Source organism: Phacochoerus africanus, chromosome 1 (assembly GCF_016906955.1).
Source record: "Phacochoerus africanus isolate WHEZ1 chromosome 1, ROS_Pafr_v1, whole genome shotgun sequence".
Taxonomy (NCBI): domain Eukaryota; kingdom Metazoa; phylum Chordata; class Mammalia; order Artiodactyla; family Suidae; genus Phacochoerus; species Phacochoerus africanus.
This window is the reverse complement of record NC_062544.1, coordinates 218,925,184-218,947,004: the sequence shown is the minus strand read 5'-3', so window position 1 is coordinate 218,947,004 and position 21,821 is coordinate 218,925,184. Positions and strand designations below refer to the sequence as shown.

The 21,821-nt window shown below is 41.1% G+C and overlaps 1 protein-coding gene across 2 annotated transcripts in view; it reads left to right on the top strand.

Annotated features, from left to right (window-relative positions):
• Positions 1–8,215: 8,215 nt before the first annotated feature.
• The window catches only part of CASR (calcium sensing receptor), an 83,823-nt gene continuing 70,217 nt past the window's right edge, over positions 8,216–21,821 (top strand). For both annotated transcript variants that reach the window (XM_047791026.1, XM_047791018.1), the window contains exon 1: positions 8,216–8,394. The gene's annotated coding sequence lies outside the window, so the exon portion shown is untranslated. The remainder of the gene's footprint in view (positions 8,395–21,821) is intronic.

Sequence of the window (21,821 nt, the reverse complement as noted above, 5' to 3'; positions counted from 1 at the left end):
GAGAGGCTATAACTCTATTGTCTGTAAAAAGGAGACCACACCAAAACCTATAAAAATGAAAAGGCAAAGAACTATAACTCAGATAAGGGAGCAAGAAAAAAACCCAGAAAAACAGCTAAGTGATCTGGAGATTCTCAGCCTCCAGGAAAAAGACTTTAGATTGATGATGCCGAAGATGATGCAAGACACTGGAAATAAACTGGAGGCAAAGATTGATAACTTACAGCAAACACTGAGCAAAGAAATACAAGATTTAAAACTTAAGCAAGCAAAGACGCAAAATACAGTAACTGAAATAAAAAATTCATTAGAAGCAACCAGCAGCAGAATACAAGATGCAGAAGAATGAATAAGCAAGGTGGACAGACTAGTGGAAATCACTGATGCAGAACAGAAAAGAGAAAAAAGATTGAAAAGAAATGACAACAGTCTCAGAGAACTCTGGGAGAATGTTAAATGTACCAACATCCATATTATATGGGTGCCAGAGGGAGAAGAGAGAAAAGGAACAGAAAAAATACTCAAAGAGATAATAGCCGAAAACTTCCCTAACATGGGGAAGGAAAACCACTCACTCAAATCCAGGAAGCACAATGAGTACCATGTAAAATAAACCCACTGGAGGAATACCCCGAGACACATATTAATTAAATTGACCAAAACTAAAGACAAAGAGAAAATAGTGAAAGCAGCTAGGGTAAAGAAACAAATAACATACAAGGGAACCCTGACAAGGTTACTGGCAGATTTTTCAGCAGAAACTCTGCAGGCCAGAAGGGGGTGGCACAATATACTTAACATGATGAAAGGAGAAAACCCCAACCAAAATTACTTTACTCAGCAAGGCTCTCACTCAGAGTTGAAGGAGAAATCAAAAGCTTTACAGGAGTTCCCGTCGTGGCTCAGTGGTTAACAAATCAGAGTAGGAAACATGAGGTTGTGGGTTTGATCCCTAGTCTTGCTCAGTGGGTTAAGGATCTGGCATTGCCATGAGCTGTGGTGTAGGTCACAGATGCAGCTTGGATTCCACATTACTGTGGCTCTGGTGTAGGCCGGTGGTTACAGCTCTGATTCAACTCCTAGGCTGGGAACCTCCATATGCCACTGGAGTGGCCCTAGAAAAGGCAAAAAGACAAAAAAAAAATCCAAAACAGCTAATAAAATGGCAATAAGAACATACATATTGATAATTACCTTAAATGTAAATGGACTAAATGCCCCAACCAAAAGACATAGACTGGCTGAACGGATATGAAAACAAGATCCACATATATGCTGTCTTCAAGAGACCCACTTCACTTCTAGGGACACATACACATTGAAGGTGAGAGGATGGAAGAAAATATTCCATGCAAACAAGAAAGCTGGAGTAGAAATACTCATATCAGACAAAATAGAAATTAAAGAATATAAGAGAGAAGGAAGGACATTACATAATGATCAAAGGATCAATCCAAGAAGAAGATATAACAATTGTAAGTGTATTTGCACCCAACATAGGATCCCCTCAATATAGCAACTGCTAATAACCTTAAAAGGAGAAATTAACAATAACACAATAATATTGGGGGACTTTAACACCCCACTGACAGCAATGGACAGATCATCCAGACACAAAATCAACAAGGAAACACAGGCCCTAAATGAAGCATTAGACCAGATGGACTCAATAGATATTTATAGGACATTCCATCCAAAAGCAGAAGAATACACATTCTTCTCAAGTGTACATGGAACATTCTCTAGGATTGATCACATTCTGGCCACAAAGCAAGCCTCAGTAACTTTAGGAAAATTGAAATATCAAGCATCTTTTCCGACCACAGCACTATACAACTGGAAATCAACAACAAGAAAAAAACTGCAAAAAAAACACAAACATGTGGAGACTGAACAACATGCTGTTAAACAACCAATGGATCACTGAAGAAACCAAAGAGGAAATTAAAAAATACTTAGAAGCAAATGACAACAAATATATGACACTCCAAAATCTATGGGATGCAGCAAAAGCAATTCTAAGAGGAAGTTTATAGTAATACAAGCCTACTGCAGGAAACAAGAAAAGGTTCAAATATAACTGCGTCACTGTGCTGTACAACAGAAATTGCAAAACATTGTAAATCAACTTTAATAATAAATAAACAATAAATAAAATTTTAAAAATAAAAATACACATGGAAATGCAAAGGTTCAAGAGTAGCCATTAAGTTGGAGAATGTACTGTACCAGATTTCACAGTTTACTATAAATAACATAGTGTAGTATTTTGGCAAAAGAATAGATAATAGGCAATCAGAGACAACTGAATTCATAAACAGACCCACACATATGTGGGTATTTGAATGCAATAGTGACACACAGAACAGTATGGGAAAGTTGATCTTTTCAATAAATTGTTCCAAGCCAACTGGACATTCTTTGGGGAAAAAAATGGATACTAGTTGAGTTTCTTACCACTGAGCCACAATGGGAACTCCCTGGCCTCACTCAGTGGGTTAAGGATCTGGTGTTGGCATGAGCTGTGGTGTAGGTTGCAGACTCAGTTCAGATCTTGCGTTGCTGTGGCTGTTGCACAGGCCAGTAGCTGTAGCTCCTATTGGACCCCTAGCCTGGGAACTTCCATATGCCGCAAGTGCGGCCTTAAAAAATAAATAAATAAATAAAAATAAGACCTTCTCTTGATGAAAAGGCACTATTAAGAGAGTGAAGAGGCTGTACACCTGAAACTAACATAATATTGTAAATCGCCTACACATCAATTTAAAAACAACTAAAAAGGCAAACCACAGTATTGGGAAAAGATTGTCAACACCAATAATTGTCAACAAGCCTACAATATAATATAAGCTCAAAATATTAGAAAAAAAATATATTGCTAAGGAAAAAGAGCAATAGTCCAATTTTTAAAGTGAGAAAGGGAAGGGAGACAGACAGACACTTCATTAAAGAGAGTATCTAAATAGTCTATAAACATATGAAAAAATACTCAACTTCACTGGTCATTAGGGAAATGCAAAAAAAAAACTGCAATAAGATATCACTTTAAACACACAGGAGATAAATAAGAACTTTCATTTATACTGGTATGACCACTATGGAAAATTCTTTGGCAATATCTTCTAGGGCTATACATATGCATAACTTTTAACCAAGTAATGCTACTCCTATATATTGCCTAACAGAAATGCAAGCACATGTACACCAAGAAACATACACAGGAATGTTCATGGCAGCATTATTCATAATGGCTCAAAACTGGAAGCAATTCAAATGCCCATCAATAGTAATAAAAGCAATCAATAAATTGTGGCATGGTCACACAATGGAATAATAACAATGAATAGCAACGAACTATTGCACAGTATGGCTGAGTCTCACAAATTTTTGGGAGAAAGAAGCTAGGCATAAAATTGTATTTACTGAATGGTTCCATTAACATAAATATTAAAAAATCCATGGCGTTAAAAGTCAGGATAGTGGTTACTCTCTAGGGATTTTATGGAATGGAAAAGGGTATGAGTGCTGGTCAAATTGCACTTTTTTCTAAACATGTTACACTCCAATAAAATTAGTTAATTAAAACAAAAATGAACTAAAAAGACCCTATTTTTAAGAGTATCGTGAGAGGGGTCAGAGTAAAAAAAGGGACTTGAGCTACATGTGACAGCATGAGAAAACCTCACAGTAATGAAACAGGAGCATAGGGACCCAGGAGGAAAGACAGCCAACAAGAAACTCACAGTAGCTAGAATCCTGAAGTGTTTGTAAAGAACAGAGTATTTAATATTCATGTTTAGTGTTTTCTGTGCTGTGATTTGCTCAAATCTCTCTGTGACCCCATCACACCCACCCCAAATTTACTGCTCTCAACCCACCAGAAAATTGATAATACACTTAAAAAACACTAAAGCAGGATAAAGAAAGAATGATGGGAGGGGTGAAAGAGAGGCTATGCTATTAGAGGATAGGAATCCCAAAAGAAGGCCTCTCTGAAAAGCTAACACTTAGAATAAACAGCAAAAGAAGTGAGGCACAAGAGTGTTCCAGACTGAGAAAAGTAATCACAAAGACTCCAAGGCAGGATATGCTGGGCACATTCAAAAACCAGCAACAAGGAGTTGTGGCTCGGTGGGGCTACGAACCTGACCAGTATCCATGAGGATGCAGGTTCCATCCCTGGCCCCGCTCAATGGGTTAAGGATCCAGCACTGCTGTGAGCTATGGTGTGGGTCGTAGATGTGGCTTGGATCCTGCATTGCTGTGGCTGTGGTGGAGGCTGGCAGCTGCAGCTCCAATTCAACCCCTAGCTTGGGAACTTCCATATGCCATGGGTACAGCCTGAAAAGAAAAAAAAAAAAACAACCAAACAAAAACAAAACAGCAAGGGACCCCAAGGGAATCAGTGTGTGGAGCCAAAGAAAGATTATAGGAGAAGATATAAGAAAAATAGCCAGGGGTCAGATAATGCTGGCCTCCATGGGCCAAGGATATTACTAGGTTTTACTCTGAGATAGGAAGCTCTTACAGACAGGGTTCTGGGCAGAGAAATGACATATCCAAGTTGTTTTAAATGGATCAGACCAGTTGCTGTGTGAATAGACTATAGTGATCTTGGCAAGGGTGACATAGGACAAGTTAGGAGGTTTTCTAAGAGTAAGATAATGCCGGCTTAGATGAACCAGTGTTGGTGGAGGTGGAAAAAGAAGTTGATTCTGGGTATATTTAGAAATAAGAGCAAGCAAGACTTGCAGATGGATTGGACAGGAGTGTGAGGGAAACATGCATCTCGAAAACCTCAGGAAAGAACTTTCTAACCCAAAGAGCTGCATGACAATTGAATGAGCCTTCCCTTGATGCAGTTATCTGAGTGAAGGCAGTTACTCCTTCATGGGACCATCTGGATGCTCTTCTCCCTCCAGCTTAGTTGTCAAATAAGCTCCTCAAAGGATTTCTACCCTTTGAGGCAATGGACCCAGGTGACCTCTAAGATATCACATGTGCCACATATTCTAGAACTTTAACGAAGTCAGAACATGGTTCTGTACATCATAAATTTTAGGCTAAGTGGTTGCAAAGCAAACTTCCTACATGGAAATAACTTTTGAAATTGCTGTTTACCTTTTCCACCACCTATGTTTTTATATACTGGTCAAAATGGGTTTAAATGAAGAGCAGGAGCAGCTGCTTTGGGGTGAGCAGACACCACAAAAGCCTGGGGCTGGGAGATGCTGATGTGTGGAAGAAAGGAGCAGCCCCGTCCTTGTAGCCCTTGGCAAGGGTTTTGAATAGAGGTTGTTAAGAAGAAAATGTAATTAGAGAGTAAATGAATAAATTGTAAACAAACACCCTAACATTCTCAAGTGCTCCATAAATCACATGATTGTCAAAGTGGTGCTGCTATTGCTCAAAGCTCACTTGGAACGCTTCTTCAGATTTTATCATCAAGGGGAGTTAATGTAACTTACTCCAATATCCAGATTCTTCAGTGGCCAGTTCCCTGGGAAGCTCTGCTTTTAAAAATCGCAGGTTCTGCTGGTTGGCAGAAACTATAACGATTCTAGCCCATCTGCTGTTTGACTTCCCATGGCATCATCCATGACAAACAGGCATCTAACCTCCTCTTCAACCCCTAGCATGAGGGGAATGTGGTTAACACCCCCAGGACAGCCCTTTCACATCTTCCTAGACAGCTTTGGTTGCCAGAAAGTTCTCATTCATTTTGAACTGAAACTCGCCTCATCATACCTTGCATCCACTGATCATTACAGACTATACAGCAGTATCTCCCAAATGTCAGGCATCGGTGTACCATCTCCACATTTCCCCCTTTTCCCCCATACCTAAATATCACTGGTCCTAGTAGTTCCTTAATATCTTCCTTTCAAATTACCCAGTTTTCCTGGCCAAATCATTTTATCTTAAATGGAAACTACATCATCAATTAGTGAAAAACCTACACCAATTAGAAAAATCTAGACCAATCAGAAATTAATAGTATAAGGAATAATGTCAAAAGGAAGAGAAAGGGATGATGTTAAATTCCACTTAGGAGCAGTTGCCTGGCAAAGATGCTGATCCTAATGTAGGCTCTCTCTTTGTTACAACAGGAGATTACCAAGTGTAGAGAGAGGTAAAATCAAAGTATCACAAAAAATGATACTTCTTTCTTGACATTCACAGGTTCAAGAGAACTGAAGAGAGCATAACTTTCTTCACCATGTGATCCACTGTTATTTAACTTCACTGTCTGTGCACCACTCAAAAGCACAGCCTATACCTCTAGTGGGAGATGCACACTGGGACCCACTGGCAAAGTAATCAAGCACCTTAGCTATGGTCAAGCTGATCAGATTCAAGTACGGTTCTGCCACAGTCTAGCTGCCCAACCCTATGCACCTTAACCTCTGTAAGCCTCGGTTTCTTCATCTTTAAGATGGAAGTAACAATAGCTCTTTAGCATGATGTTTCCTTAAAGACATTTGAACATTTTGCTCCAGTTGTAAGTTGATGATTAAAGAGTATAAATTCAGACTAAGATTGAAATATCATTCAGTTTGGGGGCTGAATTTGAATTAATTGCTGAATTGCCTTTGGGCACTGACCAGGCTGTGCTGGTTGCCAAGTAAAATCTCTACGATGTTTTTATATGCGAATCCCCCACTACGAACTTGAAATCCTTTAGGCCTGAGAGAGGACTTGGCATTTATTCTTATTATCTAGATTCTCTTCACTTTAACCTGGTGCTTGAAGGCAAGGAGTTTAAACCAGCAAAACTGGGCTAGGATGAGGATGTATGTGAGACTCTAGATGTGAGTATGTGTTTCTCTGGAGCAAGAAAATGGGAACTTTTGCTGAGTATCTACTATGTATCAGACACTTTCTCCAATATCTCATTTCATGCTCCAAGAACTCCTGAAGGTAGGTGCTACCTCCATTTTACAGAGAAGAAATCTGCATTTTTATTTGATGTTGTTAAGCATGGTAACTATGAATTTTTTAACTCTTTTGGCTTAATATTATTTTGTAAACACTTCATCATGTTGCTTTATATCTTTTTTTTTTTTGCTTTATAAGTAAATAGATACCCCCCCCCCTTGTTGTAAAAACATTTTGAGGCCCTCCTGCCTTGATGATTATCATTATAATGATTGTATAATATCTCATTAAGTTACCCTACCATAATTTGTTTTTACCAATTTCCTATTGTTGACAGTCTGGTTTTGTTTCTTTGCTTTCTGTTGTTTTTTAAATTATTATTTTCTGTAATAAAATATCCTGCTACGAATATCTGCACATGAGTATTATTTTGTTCTGGAAATTTCCCCAAGAATGGAATTAATGCATCAAAGAGGATAATAACTTTTGTAGCTCTTTATAGACAGCAAATTGCTCACCCAAAGGAGTAGGTGTTATTTGAGGCTAAAAGGAAATAACTGGCTTTCTACAAAAGAAATTAATTTTCCACTTATTCCTAAAATATTCGAGCCCTTGATAGGTGGCAGGTGCCATGCCAGAGGCTGGGGACAAGAATGAGCCAGGCAGGCCGGGTCGCGGTCTTCAAGGAACACATAGTCGGGTTGGGCAGAGGAAATGACACGCAACAGGTGTCTGCCTCTGACCAGAAAGAACCAAAGCGCCCTTTCGCACAGGAAGGTGGAAGAAGGGAGCCGTTTGCAAGCACAAGGAGGTCTGGCGGTGTAGGCAGCGCTTGACCTGAGTCTTGCAGAATGAGTAAGAACTTTGATAAGCGATTTGTATTTATTTTACCTTGACTCTCTGGTCTTTTATCAGAAAAGAAGCTTCCCACTCCTGGCACAGAGACTGTTGGCGGAGTCGTAAGCCCCCAACCTCTTAAGCCTCTTTCCACCTTCAAGGAAGAGGAGGGAAGGGCGGTGGGGAGGGGGTCTCTTCGACCTCAGAAGCAGGATCTGGGGTCCAGGAAAGCCCGGCGCGGCCCCAGAAGAACAGGAGAGGACCCAAGTGCGGGGCCCGCCGCCCGGGGAACCAGACCCGACGCGTGGCTCTCCGCCTCCGGCTCCAGGGAAATCAGCTCACCTCATCCTGGGAAGTCAGTGAGGGGACCGAGCTGCCGGGGGTGGATGTTAGAGAGCAGCCCGAGAGCCGGCTCAGAGGGGAGCTGGGCCCAGCAGTCTGAGACCCCGAGGGGGCGGGCGGGCGTGACGGGGGCGGGGCTCCCAGGCCGGGCGGCGGCTGCGGCGCAGAGGGTCTGCGGGGGCTGCAGTGGCCGGACCCTAGGGCCCCAGCCGCTCCAAGATCGTGACCTTGGCGTAGGCAGCGGGCCCTGCGCGCTGTCTTAAGCACGTCTCGTGAAGACCCACGGCTGAGGGGCCGGCGCTGCCCCCGGTGAGGGAGCCCGGGCTGGGGCGCCAGGTATGATGAAGGGCGGCGAGGAGGGCGGGCAAAAAGCGCCCAGGTGGGGGAGGGGCAGTGGCGGGGCTGGGGGCCGCGAGCTGGGGGCTAAGCCGAGGGCTCACGCCAGAGCAGCTCGGTCCTGGGAACCCTGGGCGCGGAGCGAGGGCAAAGTTGGAGCCGAACTTACAGGACCCGGGCTTACCAGCCCTCACAAGGGGCAGCAGATTGCCCTCGCGGATGAACGGGAGTGCTCAACAAGACGCAGCTGTGGATAGCGTCTGGTGCCTCCACCGTGTTTCTGGCATGACACGGACGGAAAGAACTCCTTTTCCTTGGAAACGGGGACCTTTCTAGCGTGTATGCATGTGGAAGGGACCCAAACTCTTGGGCCATGAGTCCCCTCCAGCTGCCTTGGGGACCTTGCCTCGGTGACCCCAAATCTAGGGTGTCAGTTCTCAGATCTGGTCACCAGCTGCAGTATTCTTTGGGGAGAAAAAAAGAAGTACCAATTTGATGGAGTCTTTTATTGTTTTTAAAATTAGTTTCAATAGATTTAAGTCAAATAATCCAAGTTTATCCTCTAGGGAATTGCTGTAATAGCGTTTGTCTATTTATACCTCCTTTTTTTTTTTTTTTAAACCTATATCTTTTTCTACCCTGCTTCTTCTGTCCTCTCCTTTTGATTCTTTATCCCACCTCCTGCTTAATGAACCAAAAGAAAATGACGTCACCGCTACTGCCCGCATCCGCATCCCTTAATCTCCAGAGTTCCTTGCGGGCACCACCCCTACTGTCTTCAAAAGTCCTTCTCCGGGCTGGCCCTTGGGGTAGGAAGGCCACTCCAGACGGGACATCTCTTTTTCTTGCCTTAATGTCCCAGAGATTCAAAGAAAGGAGCAGCCCTGGGGGAAAGTCCCTGGCGAGTTCTATACTACTTGTTCTTTCTCTTAAACTGGACTTTCCAAAGGCAATTTAATTAGAGTCTGGTACTGAGGAAAATTAATGAAGGAATTGTCCTCAAATGCTCTAGATTTCCAGAAATTAACCTTTCACTAGTCCCTATTCCTGAAAGCAGATCTTTGACGATCACACCTCCCAATCTCTTTGCTGCCTCCACCCAGGACCAGCAGAGTAAGACACATAGGATTTTTTTTTTTTTATCCATAAGAACCTCAGAGGGTGAATGTTTTATATTTGTGAAGAAGCTTGGTGATAGACAAGAAGGGAGGGGAAGATGTAGGACGCTGGAGGGGATCAAGAGATTAGGAAGGAGGAGCAGGCCAAGACCCTTGAGAGGGGAAGAATCATGGAGCCATGGCCCTGTTATTTAAGAACAACCCCCAGATAATTTGGCTAGGAGCCGCACATGTGGCTGGCTTACTTCTTGCCAACAATCAGCACAATTCAACTACTTTCCAAGACTTTCTCTAAGCAAAGCCAAAATATACTGAGAAGTGGAAAAAATCAGCAAATAAACCCACTTTTGTCTGTATGATGAAAAAAAAAAGTGATTTAAATTATTTTTACTGAATTAATAGGTTTTTTAGGAGTTGTGTAGGCTTTAAAATAACCCAATAGCTCCTTCAGTCACTAAATGTTTTCCTTTGCTGAATTCATTATTTCATGTTGCATGATCTTGACCTGGATCCCACACAGGTCAGGAAGTTCAGGTTGGTTAGAAGTGGCCACTTCTAAGAACCTTTTTGAATGGACGTATGGGAGGGAAAAGGATTAGAAAATAAGGACTCAGCCTGTTTTCTAATGAAGGGGAACAATGAAGAGGACTGGATTGGGTATCAGCTTGAGTCTCATGAGGAATCATGTATAATTCTTAGAATAGGACAATGCGTGAGTAAGAGGTGAAGGAATCATTCATCATTCCTTCAAAATATTTATAGAAATCTTGGCTATGTATCAGTCACTGGGGGGAAAAAATGATAAAATCAGGCTAGGTCTCTGATCTCTTGGGTTTGCAGATGCTTTGGGGAATTGACCATTAGCAAAATAACGGAGAATTGACTATGTAATTACAAACTAAGGTAAGCTTCCTAAAGGAAAGAAATAAAGATCTTAAAGGATATAGACAGATAGGTAGATAGATAGATTGTACTGTGAGATCAGGGAAGGCTTTCTCGAGGATGTTTCCCTTGAACTGAGATTTATGGGTAGGTGGGAATGTTAGAGATATATATGGCTTTAAGGTGTGACCAGAATGTATCAATTCGGAATACCATTTGGTGGCCAGTAATGAAGAAACCAGGCTACTATGTAGTGTTTGCCAGGCTACATATGTACAGATGTAAAGTTGGCATTTCTGGAATTTTGGGGAAGGATGCTTTATCACAGCATCATTTGTTTTGCCCTAAGTTGATCATGGTTTTCCACTGCTGTTATTTTTGCTTTTAAATTAAATGTTCAGATTGATTTTATTCTTGTGCACAACAAAATGTATGCATTGTGTTTCAAATGTAAATCATCTATATCCACCAAGCTAAGGCTAGATATGTGTATAATTCCTATACCAAATTTGGTTTGTATGGTGATATCTCATTGTTACTAAATACTTTCCCAGGTGAAAACAGTTGTAACAGGTGGGCTACAGGGTCTTCTCTCCACTCCTATCCACTGCTCTCAATTTAGTTACCCTAAAGCTGCATATACCTCTTCAAAGTTTCAATATATAGTCCTTAAATAAAGAAAAAAAAACTTACTAATTGCATTGATGCTGTAAAATAAAAGTAATATGTCTCACAGCATAATGGCATGGTGAGCTTTGACCAAGCACCATATTTTATGTGCAAACAAATGTTTTTATTCATTCAACAATATTGACAGTACCCATTTAACATGCCCAGCAATCTGTTAGGAATTGGGATAAAGTGGATTAGAAAGATGAAGTCCCAGGATTTAAGGATTCATAGACATCTAAGAGGAGCCATATTTATCTATGTAAGGGTAGGAAAGGATTGTGGTTTCTACGATGGAAGCATAAAGAGAGAACAGTGATACAAAGGGAGGGGCATGGTCACTTCTACCAGAAAAGGACATGGGGAGTCCAGAAAAGGCTCATGGAGGAGTTATCACTTGAGCTGAATCTTGAAAGACAGACAAAGGTGAGAGGGCACTCTAGAAGAGGGATTCGTGTGCCAGAACAAGCAAAACCAGGCATGAAACAGCCTGTCAAGGTCCACGACATGCAAGTGGCTCAAAGCTGGAGCATAAAGGAGGAAAGAGGGGCTCATTAAGAGATGGGGCTGACGTCGCTAGCAGGCAGGTCACAGAGAACCTGCATGCCATTACACCCATAGTTTGGTGGTTAACGTGTGTGCTCTGAGGTAACAGACCCAGATATGAGTCATGGTTCTGCCCCTTTCTAGCTGTGGGGCCTTGGTCAAGTCACTTAGTCTCACTAAGTAATGGTAGTGATGGTCGTACCTCCCTCACAAGGTTGCTGCAAGGACTGAGCTGTCATGCCGTACCTGGCACAGATTGTGCACCCACTTGTTAGCTATTATTTTCATTTTTTTTTATCCCAGGGCAAAAGGAGCCACTGGAGGGTTTTACATAGAGAAGTGACTTCCTGAGCATTTTTGTTTAGAGACCAGTCATACCGGCTGCACATGGATGCCCGGTTAAAGGGGTTGGGGGTAAGTTTGGAGTGAAGCAATCTTTTAAAGAGATTATAACCATTCAGATAATCGTGATGATGGCCTGAACCACAGTGGCCATGGCTGTGGACAAAAGGAGACAAGCGCTTGAGATGTTTGCAAGGTAAATGCCACAGAACTCAATTATCCATTAGTTGTGGGCAGTGGGATTCTGGTCTGTCATCCTTTGGTAATATCATCTAATTGTTCTTAGGTTAAACAAAAGGAAGCCAGTTATCAAGGAGGATTGGGGAAGAGATGTCTAGGAAGTGCTTGTATGCTGAAAACTTAATGTTTGGCACCAAAAAACCTGTCTTTCTAATTCAGAAGACCCCTTGACAATTTCCATCTCATAACATTAAATAGGATCAGGACAGTCTAGTTCATCCATAGCAGATTTTGTTCATTCATTCATTCTCTGTCTCTGTGTGTGTGTGTGTAGGGGGGTGGTGTATCTCATTTTTGGGAGGTTTTTTGTTCAAGGTGGATGACATTATACTTCGTCCATTTGCCATCGTCGTAAAGTGGCACATAGAGCCCTCACTCATGCCTAGTACTTTTGGTTGACTCTTGCTTGATAGTAGCATAACCGAATTTTTCCTTCTTTTTTTTTCAAGTGTCCTCCTACAACCCAAAAACCACTGGCTGAGGTGCCTGTATTAAAACCACTAAGAATTGGAGGATTTAGGTGGTCCCTAAATAATATAGTGTAGTCTTGGTAGCCATATCATCCATTCATAAGAGAAAAAAATCCAGACATGTATGATAACATTTGCTGAAAAATTGCTGGGAGCTTTATGCCTGTTCCCCCAAACTTGGATCGTGTAAAATGCTGATTTAATTGTGGTTCTGTTGGGTTCAGTTGCTTGAACAACTAATTATTTGAAGCCACAGAAATGAACAGACATTATAATTAGGCATGGCCAATGAATGAGGTGGCAAAATGTGGAATTGAGGGGACTGTCTGCCTCTGCCACAGACAGTCTAGAGTTTGGCTAAAAGTGGACTTTCCATCTTTGTGACCTTGGAAATCAGAACTAAACTCTGTGAACTTCAGTTTTTACTGGTGGATATTCCTCTGATATCTATAAAACTGAGGTAATGTTTCCTCCAAAGGGTGATTGTGAGCTTTAAATGAACTGTATATGGACAGTGCTTAACACAATACTTGGCATATTGCAGCTGATTACCCGGCTGGTATCCTTTGCCCCAGTTCATTTATGAGGTTTATCCCTAAAAAAAAAAAGCAGGAAGAATGAAGATTTCTTAGGTTAAGTAACCTGAATTAATTGGCTTTTATGTATTTCTCATCTAAAATTGATCTCCACCCCCACCCCCAGGAACGGGGGTGGAAACTTGTTTTCCTCCACCCTCAGGGAATGCTTATCAGTGATGATGAGGGCAAAGGTAATATGATGCTTACAGAGAGGAAGCTAATTTTAGATATTTGTCTTTCAACAAATCGTTCACATACACACAAGCAAAATTACTAGCAAATAGAAAAGTGGAGTTATTTGACTTCTTTCACCCACGCTTTTTTGTTGATGAAATTCCTAACATGCATGTTTCTTGTTTAAACTGTTTTTCATGTAGAAAGAAAGATGCAGGGTCAAAGAACTTGTAATTGTTCCCCCTAATAATTGTGAGCTGTGTGTCCTTAGATAAAAAAAAAAAAGGTTTTTTTTTTCCTTGTAATAGAAGCTGATGGTTGAGAGAATGATGATATCCTCCAGAGTTGCTCTAAATATTCTGTAATTTGACATAAGCCTTCAGTTTAGTTCAGCAAGCATCAGCTGATCTCCAACTGCATGGTAGGCATGAACGTGGCACTGTTCACTTGGAGACATCAGCCCTGGTACCCAGATCTCCAGTTTGGTAGCCCTTGCAGAAGAAGGTGGCCAGGGAGAGGAGGGGATGCCAGCTGAGCTGAGAGAGCTAGTGAGAGGGGAACCCTCAGACAGAGGTTCTCTTCCACAACTTTAGACCACATGTTGACCAGATCACGAGCACCCTCAGGAGGGGATCCGGGTCTGCTTGCCCCTGACCCACAGTGGCCCTACTGAGAGATCATGAGACGAAGGTAGTGAGGAGACCAAGTGGCCTTCTCTTTCTGCACTCTTAAAAATGGAAATTTTACAAATAAACTTTGGCTCTGTGAAGTTGTCAGCCAGTTTTTAGTCTTGTCTTAGGCGAGGCAATACAGTGTTGATTCAGAGTCTGAGCTCTGTAGCTGGACTGCCTAGGCTTGTGTCCTAGCTCTACAGCTTCCTCGTTGTGTGACCTTGGACAAGTTGTTCGATCTCTCTGTGCCCGGTTTCCTCATCTATAAGCTGTGATTATTAATATTACCTACTTAATTGATAGTTAAGGGATTTAAATGAACTAATATACTTTGTTCAAGGTCATTGAGCACAGACAGTATGTCTTATTTAACACTGGAATCCCAGAATGAAGCATAGTGCCTGGTACAATGGAGGAGCTGACCGAACGAACAAGTCTAATACGTAGGCTGGTATAACAGTCAATGATTGACAAAGCGTTCTTTTGCCATTACCTCTTTTGATCCTCAGAACATGTCACAAGAGAAATAAGGGGAGTGGGCAGGATAGATGTCAGCATCTCCATGTTACAGATGAGGAAACCAGAGCACTGAAAGGAAGAGTGACTTGCCAGAGAAAGCTTGACTATAAATGACAGACCTGATTAATGCTCCTGACCCTGTTTCTAGCCCTGTGCTCTTCCCACTGTCTGGCTGTCTTTCAGTCCTCTGCAGGTTTCATGGAACTTAAAGGATATTTGTCTGAAAAAAAGAACAGACAGAGCTTGTTTATCTTTCTGGAAAATGAACTTTTACTGTAAATATACTCAAATTGTAACTTCAAGTTAAAACTTGAAGTTTGGAAAGTTTCTGCTTTGGGGGTTGTGGAGGAAAGCAGAGGGTATTTTATGGGAATGAGGAAGTTCTTTCAAAGTGCAGAAGTGACAGAATTGTGAAGGAAAATTCTGACAGATTTTATTAAGTAAACATTTAAAACAAATACTTATGTATAAAATACACAAGTTTAATGTATAAAATATTTATATATAAAAAGTCATAATTAAATAAAAAGAAAAAAATTAAAATATTGCAGCAAGTACCACATACACCCACATGTTCATTGCAGCACAATTCACAATAGCCAAGATGTGGAAACAACCTAAATGTCCATCAACAGATGAATGAATTAGGAAGACGTGGCACATATATACGATGGAATACTACCAAGCCATAAAAAAAATGAAATAATGCCATTTGCAGCAGCATGGGTGCAACTAGAAATTCTCATATTAAGTGAAGTAAAAGTCAAAAAGAGAAAGACAAATACCATATGATATCACTTATATGTGGAATCTAAAATAGGGCACAAATGAACCTATCTGCAGAACAGAAACAGACTCACAGACATGGAGAACAGACTTCTTGTTGCCAAGGAGTGGGGTAGGATGGATGGGGAGTTTGGGGTTAGTAGGTGCAAACTATTACATTTAGAATGGATAAGCAATGAGGTCCTACTGTACAGCACAGAGAACTATATCCAATCTCTTGGGACAGAATATGATGGAAGATGATATGAGAAAAAGAATGTATATGTATTATGACTGGGTCACTTTGCTGTACAGCAGAAATTGGCATAACATTGTAAATCAACTATCATTTTAAAAAGGAAAGAAAAAAGTAATAAGGTAAAATATTATAGAAAATATATTGCAACAAGTATACCACATGTTTAAAAAAGTTTAAAAAAAGTTTCAATATCTGAAGAGCTCATAGAATTTAAAACCTTGGTTTCAAAAAAGTGGGTTAAAGATGTATCACTTCTCATAGGAGGAAAAGCATGTGGTTGGTGAACAAGGAAAAAATGTTTTAACTTAATAAAAGAAATAAGAATTTTTTTTAATGATATACCAGTTTGTAGATCAAGAATGCTAAGACTTGGGAGTTTCCGTCATGGCTAGGTGGTAAGAAACCCCAGTAGTTTCCATGAGGACTTAGGTTTGATCCCTGGCCTTGCTCAGTGGCTTAAGGATCCGGTGTTGCCGTGAGCTGTGGTATAGGCCACAAATATAGCTCAGTTCCTGAGTTGCTGTGGCTGTGGTGTAGGCCGACAGCTACAGCTCCAATTTGACCTCCAGCCTGGGAACTTCCATATGTGTGGCCCTAAAAAGACAAAAAAAGAATGCTGACTTGAGGTTCCTGTTGTGGCTCAGTGGGTTAAGGATCCTACGTTGTCTCTGTGAGGATGTGGGTTTGATTCCTGGCCTCACTCAGTGGGTTAGGGATCCGGTATTGCTACAAGCTACCATAGGTCACAGATGTGGCTTGGATCTGGTGTTGCAATGGCTGTGGCAGGCCCAGCTGCAGCTCCAGTTCAACCCCTGGCCTGGGAACTTGCACATGCTGCATGTGTGAATTTAAATTAAAAAAAAAAAAAGAGGAATGTTAAAACTTAAAAGATAGTGCTGGTAAAGTGATGAAATGGCTCCCTTCATAACAGACTGTCTGGAAAACAATTGCCTTAAAATTGCTTTCACCCTTGACCAAAGATTTTAATTTTTGGAACTCTATCCTAAAGAAATCATCATAAATATGGTTAAAAACTTATGCCCAAATTTATTCTTCACAGTAATGAAAGTGAAATATTAGAAAGTGAAATTAATGAAAGTGAAATATTAGAAACAGCCTATATGTCCAACAGTTAGGGACCAGTTAAGTAAATTATAGTGGAGGTGAAGCAACACAGGCTAGTCTCACCACCTGGGTTTGAATCCTGACTCTGTCAATTATTAGCCCTTTAACCTTGGAAACTTGCCCTGTCTCATTTTTCTCATCTATATGCTAAGGATGACATGAGTACCTACCACAATAAGGTGGTTTTGTGACTTAATTGATATAGGTTTACAATTTCAGAATCCTCAAAGCTCTAAAGATGTAAAGATTTTTTTAGAACTTTTTTTTATAAGGAAAACATGATTGAATAACATAAACTAGCATAACCTTATCCCACTTACTGTGACTATTTTCTGCTATTATGGTCAATCATTTCTTTTCCATAGTTTTACTTTCCTTGTAGAATCTCCAAGGTTCTCTTTATAAATCAGTAGCCTCATGCACATGTGAAAAGATTCATTTTGAGGGCAAAGCTAACTGGAATCGGGTAATCTACTTTGAGCTAATCTCTAGGCCGAGAAACTCTTCCAAATCCTGCAGTCCAGGGCTTTCATACTTTAAGGTGGGGGATATTATTAACATGTAGACTGCTAAGCTCCACCCTCAGAAATTCTGATTAAGTAGATCTGGGGTGGAGATAAATTCTGCCATTCTTACAACTCACAAGGTCATGCTAGTGATGCTGATCCCCAGACCACATGTTAGGTAGGCTGTAATCCATGTCTTAATTTTTATTTATTTATTTTTTTAGGACCGCACCCTCGGCATATGAGGTTCCCAGGCTAGGGGTTGAATCAGAGCTACAGCTGCTGGACACAGCCACAGCAACACAGGATCCAAGCCATATCTGTGACCTAAACACCAGATCTTTAACTCACGGAGGCCAGGGATCGAACCCACAACCTCATGGTTACTAGTCAGATTCCTTTCCACTGCGCCACAGCGGGAACTCTGTACCTTAATTTTAACCCCTTTACATTGTACCTTTTTTATGTGAACATTTTCATTTCTGGAAAGCTTCAGTGTGTTTTTTCATATTACCATTCTCCTATCCTCTTATTTCTAGGATATGCTTTTATGTCCAGGAGTAGTAACATAATAAACTTATCTGTCACTTTGTAAGCACTCATCATGTGCCAGTAACTGTATGCTTTGTTCATATTATTTTTTCATCTTTTCTACAACCCTGAAAGGAGGGCATTGTTATCCTCATTTTAGAGGTGAGAAAACTGTGGTGCTAGGACTCCCAGTAAGTGGGAGGAACAGTTCATTTTACATTTTACTACTCTATCCCTTTCACACAATAGCACACATCACCAGGTCTCCAGTGACACGCCTTCTCAGTTCTGCCCCAGCTTCTTAGCCCCCGAGTGTGGAAGCCCCCTCTCCTCATCACCTTTCCAGATCCCACCCAGGCCTTCTACACCAGGAAGCTTGCCAAGCTATGTCCTCCCACAACCCACACCCCTCTGCATCTTTTGTTCTTACCTGGCCATTGATCATATGTGTTTGCATTTTTGTACCAAGGGATTTTGTCTTCCTGACTGGACTTGGAACCCCTGGAAGGCAGGGCCCATATCTTTTACCTCTGGGTCCCCCTTGAAAGAGCCATGGTGGGACTGATTGCCTGACTCATGCTCCTTGCTGCTCTTCCTATATCCCCCAATCCTCACCTTGTTCCTTCTTAATTTGCTACACCAACAAGAAGGCAAAAAACAGACTAGCGAAACCCTTGCTAATCCCCTTCCCTGCATTGCACTTGTGGGTGGTTTGCTAGTGTCTGCCCTCTCGTTCCACAGAATCACGAGAAGGAATATTTCCACAAGTTACTGGGCAGAGAATATCTGCAATGCCCTGCAGTATCTGCAATGCCTTTGGCTCTTCTTGAGGGTTTCCAGACACCCCTCCCCTCCTTTCATTTTTACTCAAATTCCATTTCCACTGTTTTACTTCCCAGTTTCACTCTGCGTCCTTGTCTTCATTCAAGTGTATGTCAAGAGTTCTCACCGGCCCACTCCCAACTTGAATGTCTTTAGAGCCATTACACCTGGAATGAGACCTACTAGGGCCACTGGGATGGGACACATTCATCTGGTCTGTACCCTTTGGTTCTTTTCTCCCCTTGCCTCTGCTCTACCTCTCTCTCTTCCTCCCTCCCTCCATTTCTCCCTTCTTCTTTCTTCTTGAGGTCATTATTCCTGATATTGCTTGGGTGGAATTAGCTACCCCCTGGCAGCTTACATACCTCAGAGCGTGTATCTTCCTTTTGTAGTTTTCCCAGAACTTGTAAGGTGTCTGCAGAGCAGCTGGGCCTCTTAGGAAAAGGGTAAGACTTTCGAGATGCTTTCATTTCCCCCTCATCCTTTAGTAAGAAAGTGCTGGTTGTGTCTGGGTTACAGTCTCCTGTAGCTACACTGCTAAACTGACCCCAGCACTAGTCATAATTTTAGATTCAGTTTTCTCATGCAGAGGCTTTTTGTGACCCCATTTACAAGCCAGCTTTGTGGTGATCCCACTGCTCTCCTGCAGGGTCTCCTGGGGCCTCAGTTCCTTGCTGCCTCATTTCATGTGCTATCTTGGAAGCTTTCAGAGTGAAACCTTAGGAAAAAGGTGATTCTGAGGACTATTGTTTACAGCGTATCAGGCATGGTGTTAAGCATTTTTATACCTTTTTTTGTTTAATCTCACCCAAAACTTTAGTTAGGTATTATCCCAATGCAATGGGGAAACTGAGGTTTAGCAAGGTTAAAACCAAGCTATCTAACTTACTTCCTTCCTTCTTTTCTCTCATGCAAGTTTTCTTTTCTTTTTCTTTTTCTTTTTTTTTTTCCTCATTGGCCCAGTGTGCCCTGGTGTCCTGACCAGGTTGCCTCCCAACCACCTGTGCCCTTGACTCATATTGGTCTCCCACACTTATCCCACTGCCTCCCCTCCTTTCAGGCCTCAAGGCCTCTTTGAAAACATCTTCATTCTTGGCTTGGATTTTCTTTCTGTTCCCACCACCCTCATCATCTCTCTGCTGCTTCCTTCATCAACCCCTTTGCATTCCCTTTTTCTGTTTCTGTGGGGCTCATCTATCTGTCTTTCATCTATTTATATTCTCCATTTAACTGGTAATCCGTGGTCTGATCATTTTATCCTTTGATGTGGGCCTTCCCTGAAGTGTTGTTTCGGTCTTTTAAAAGCAAATTTCACCACACACTCTCCTGAGAGCAGGGAGGAGTCTTCTGACACATGCCTTTTTCTTTAGGGCCTAATCAGTTGTCAAAGAAACAGTTTAACCTCAGAAAAATAAAGTACTAAAACAAAACATTAATTGGCATTCACTCCATTATATATATATTATCCCTAACTAACCAAAAAAAAATTGTGACATGGCATCTCTACCTCTGTGAATGAATCCCGAGGAGATAATCTGGCAAATATTAAAAGACATATTTGAGGAGTTCGTGTCTGAGTAGGTGAAGGATACAGCATTGTCACTGCTGTAATTCAGGGTGCTGCTGTGGCATATGTTCAATCCCTGGCCTTAGAACTTCTGCATGCCACAGGCGTGGCCAAAAAACAAAAACAAAGAAGTATTTGAAGCTAGGTTATTTTAAATGTTTTGTTTGTAATAGTAAAAAAAAAAAAAAAAAATTCTAAATGTCCAGCAATAGATGATTGGCAAGGTAAATTTTGACTCATATATACCATGAACCACTATAAAATCATTGAATATGAGTATTATGTATTTAAAGCAATAAATAAACTAGGTTGCAGGCCAGAATGTATAAGATGATCCCACTTCTTTTTTCTTTTTTTTTTTTTGTCTTTTTGCCTTTTCTAGGGCCACACCTGTGGCATAGGCATATGGAGGTTCCCAGGCTAGGGGTCGAATTGGAGCTGGAGCCACCGGCCTACGCCAGAGCCACAGCAACACAGGATCCGAGCTGCATTTGCAACCTACACACAGCTCACGGCAATGCTGGATCCTTAACCCACTGAGCAAGGCCAGGGATCAAACCAGCAACCTCATGGTTCCTAGTCAGATTTGTTAACCACTGTGCCATGACCGGAACTCCAAGATGATCCCATTTCTGTAAAATTATGCATATATGTCTCAAGAGTCACCAAAAGGAAATCTCTTGATGATGAACTGTTTAGATGATTTTTAATTTTTCTTTCTTTTAATTTCTTCTTTATACTTTTCTATATTTCTTGCATATTTTACAGTTAGAAAAATTTTGTTTTTAAACAAAAAAATCTTAGTTTATTTTCTTAGTAAATTACATGACTTAATTTTTGACTGTTCATTTTATATTTTCCTAATATTTATTATGAGAACATCCTTTACCTGACTTCTTACCATGAAACTTATCATTTATACTAGAGATGATATGTAATTTATATGTATAGTTTAAAGAATAATAATAAAATGGATATCTACATACCTACAATCCAGCCTAAGAAAATTAATTTTTGGGGACCCCTATGTGCCTCTAATAAGTCTTTCTCCTTTTTCCAAAGAGGTGACCACTCCTGGATTTGTATTTCACATTCCCTTATAGTTTTATGAGATACATATGTTCAGTTCATTATGCCACAACTTGATGTTACCATGATGCACATCCGTTCATATGCAATCAGTAAATAAGGGAATTGTGTCAGTATATACTGAAGTAACATTGTTTATACAATATTTTCCCTATATATAAATATTCTGTATCACCAAGGAGCAGCAGCTGACTGCAGAGTACCCTAACACAGCTGGATGAGGCAAACTGTGAATTTCTGTTCAAGAGGCCCATCCACTCCAAGTTCTTCTCTTGGCTTACTTTGGCCTCATACCCTGTGTAGGAAGTGCTTGGTACACAGTCCTTCCTGATCTTTTGGCATTTTGTCCTAAGGCAGCTTTCTCAACCTTTCTTAAACCTTCTCCTAAGCAGCTATATTCCTCTTTTCTCATATTTGCAGTAGTAGTTACATGTTAAGAATGTAATGTATTGGAGTTCCCGCCATGGTGCAGCGGAAACTAATTCTACTAGGAACCAGGAGGTTGCAGGTTCAATCCCTGACCTCGCTCAGTGGGTTAAAAATCTAGTGTTGCT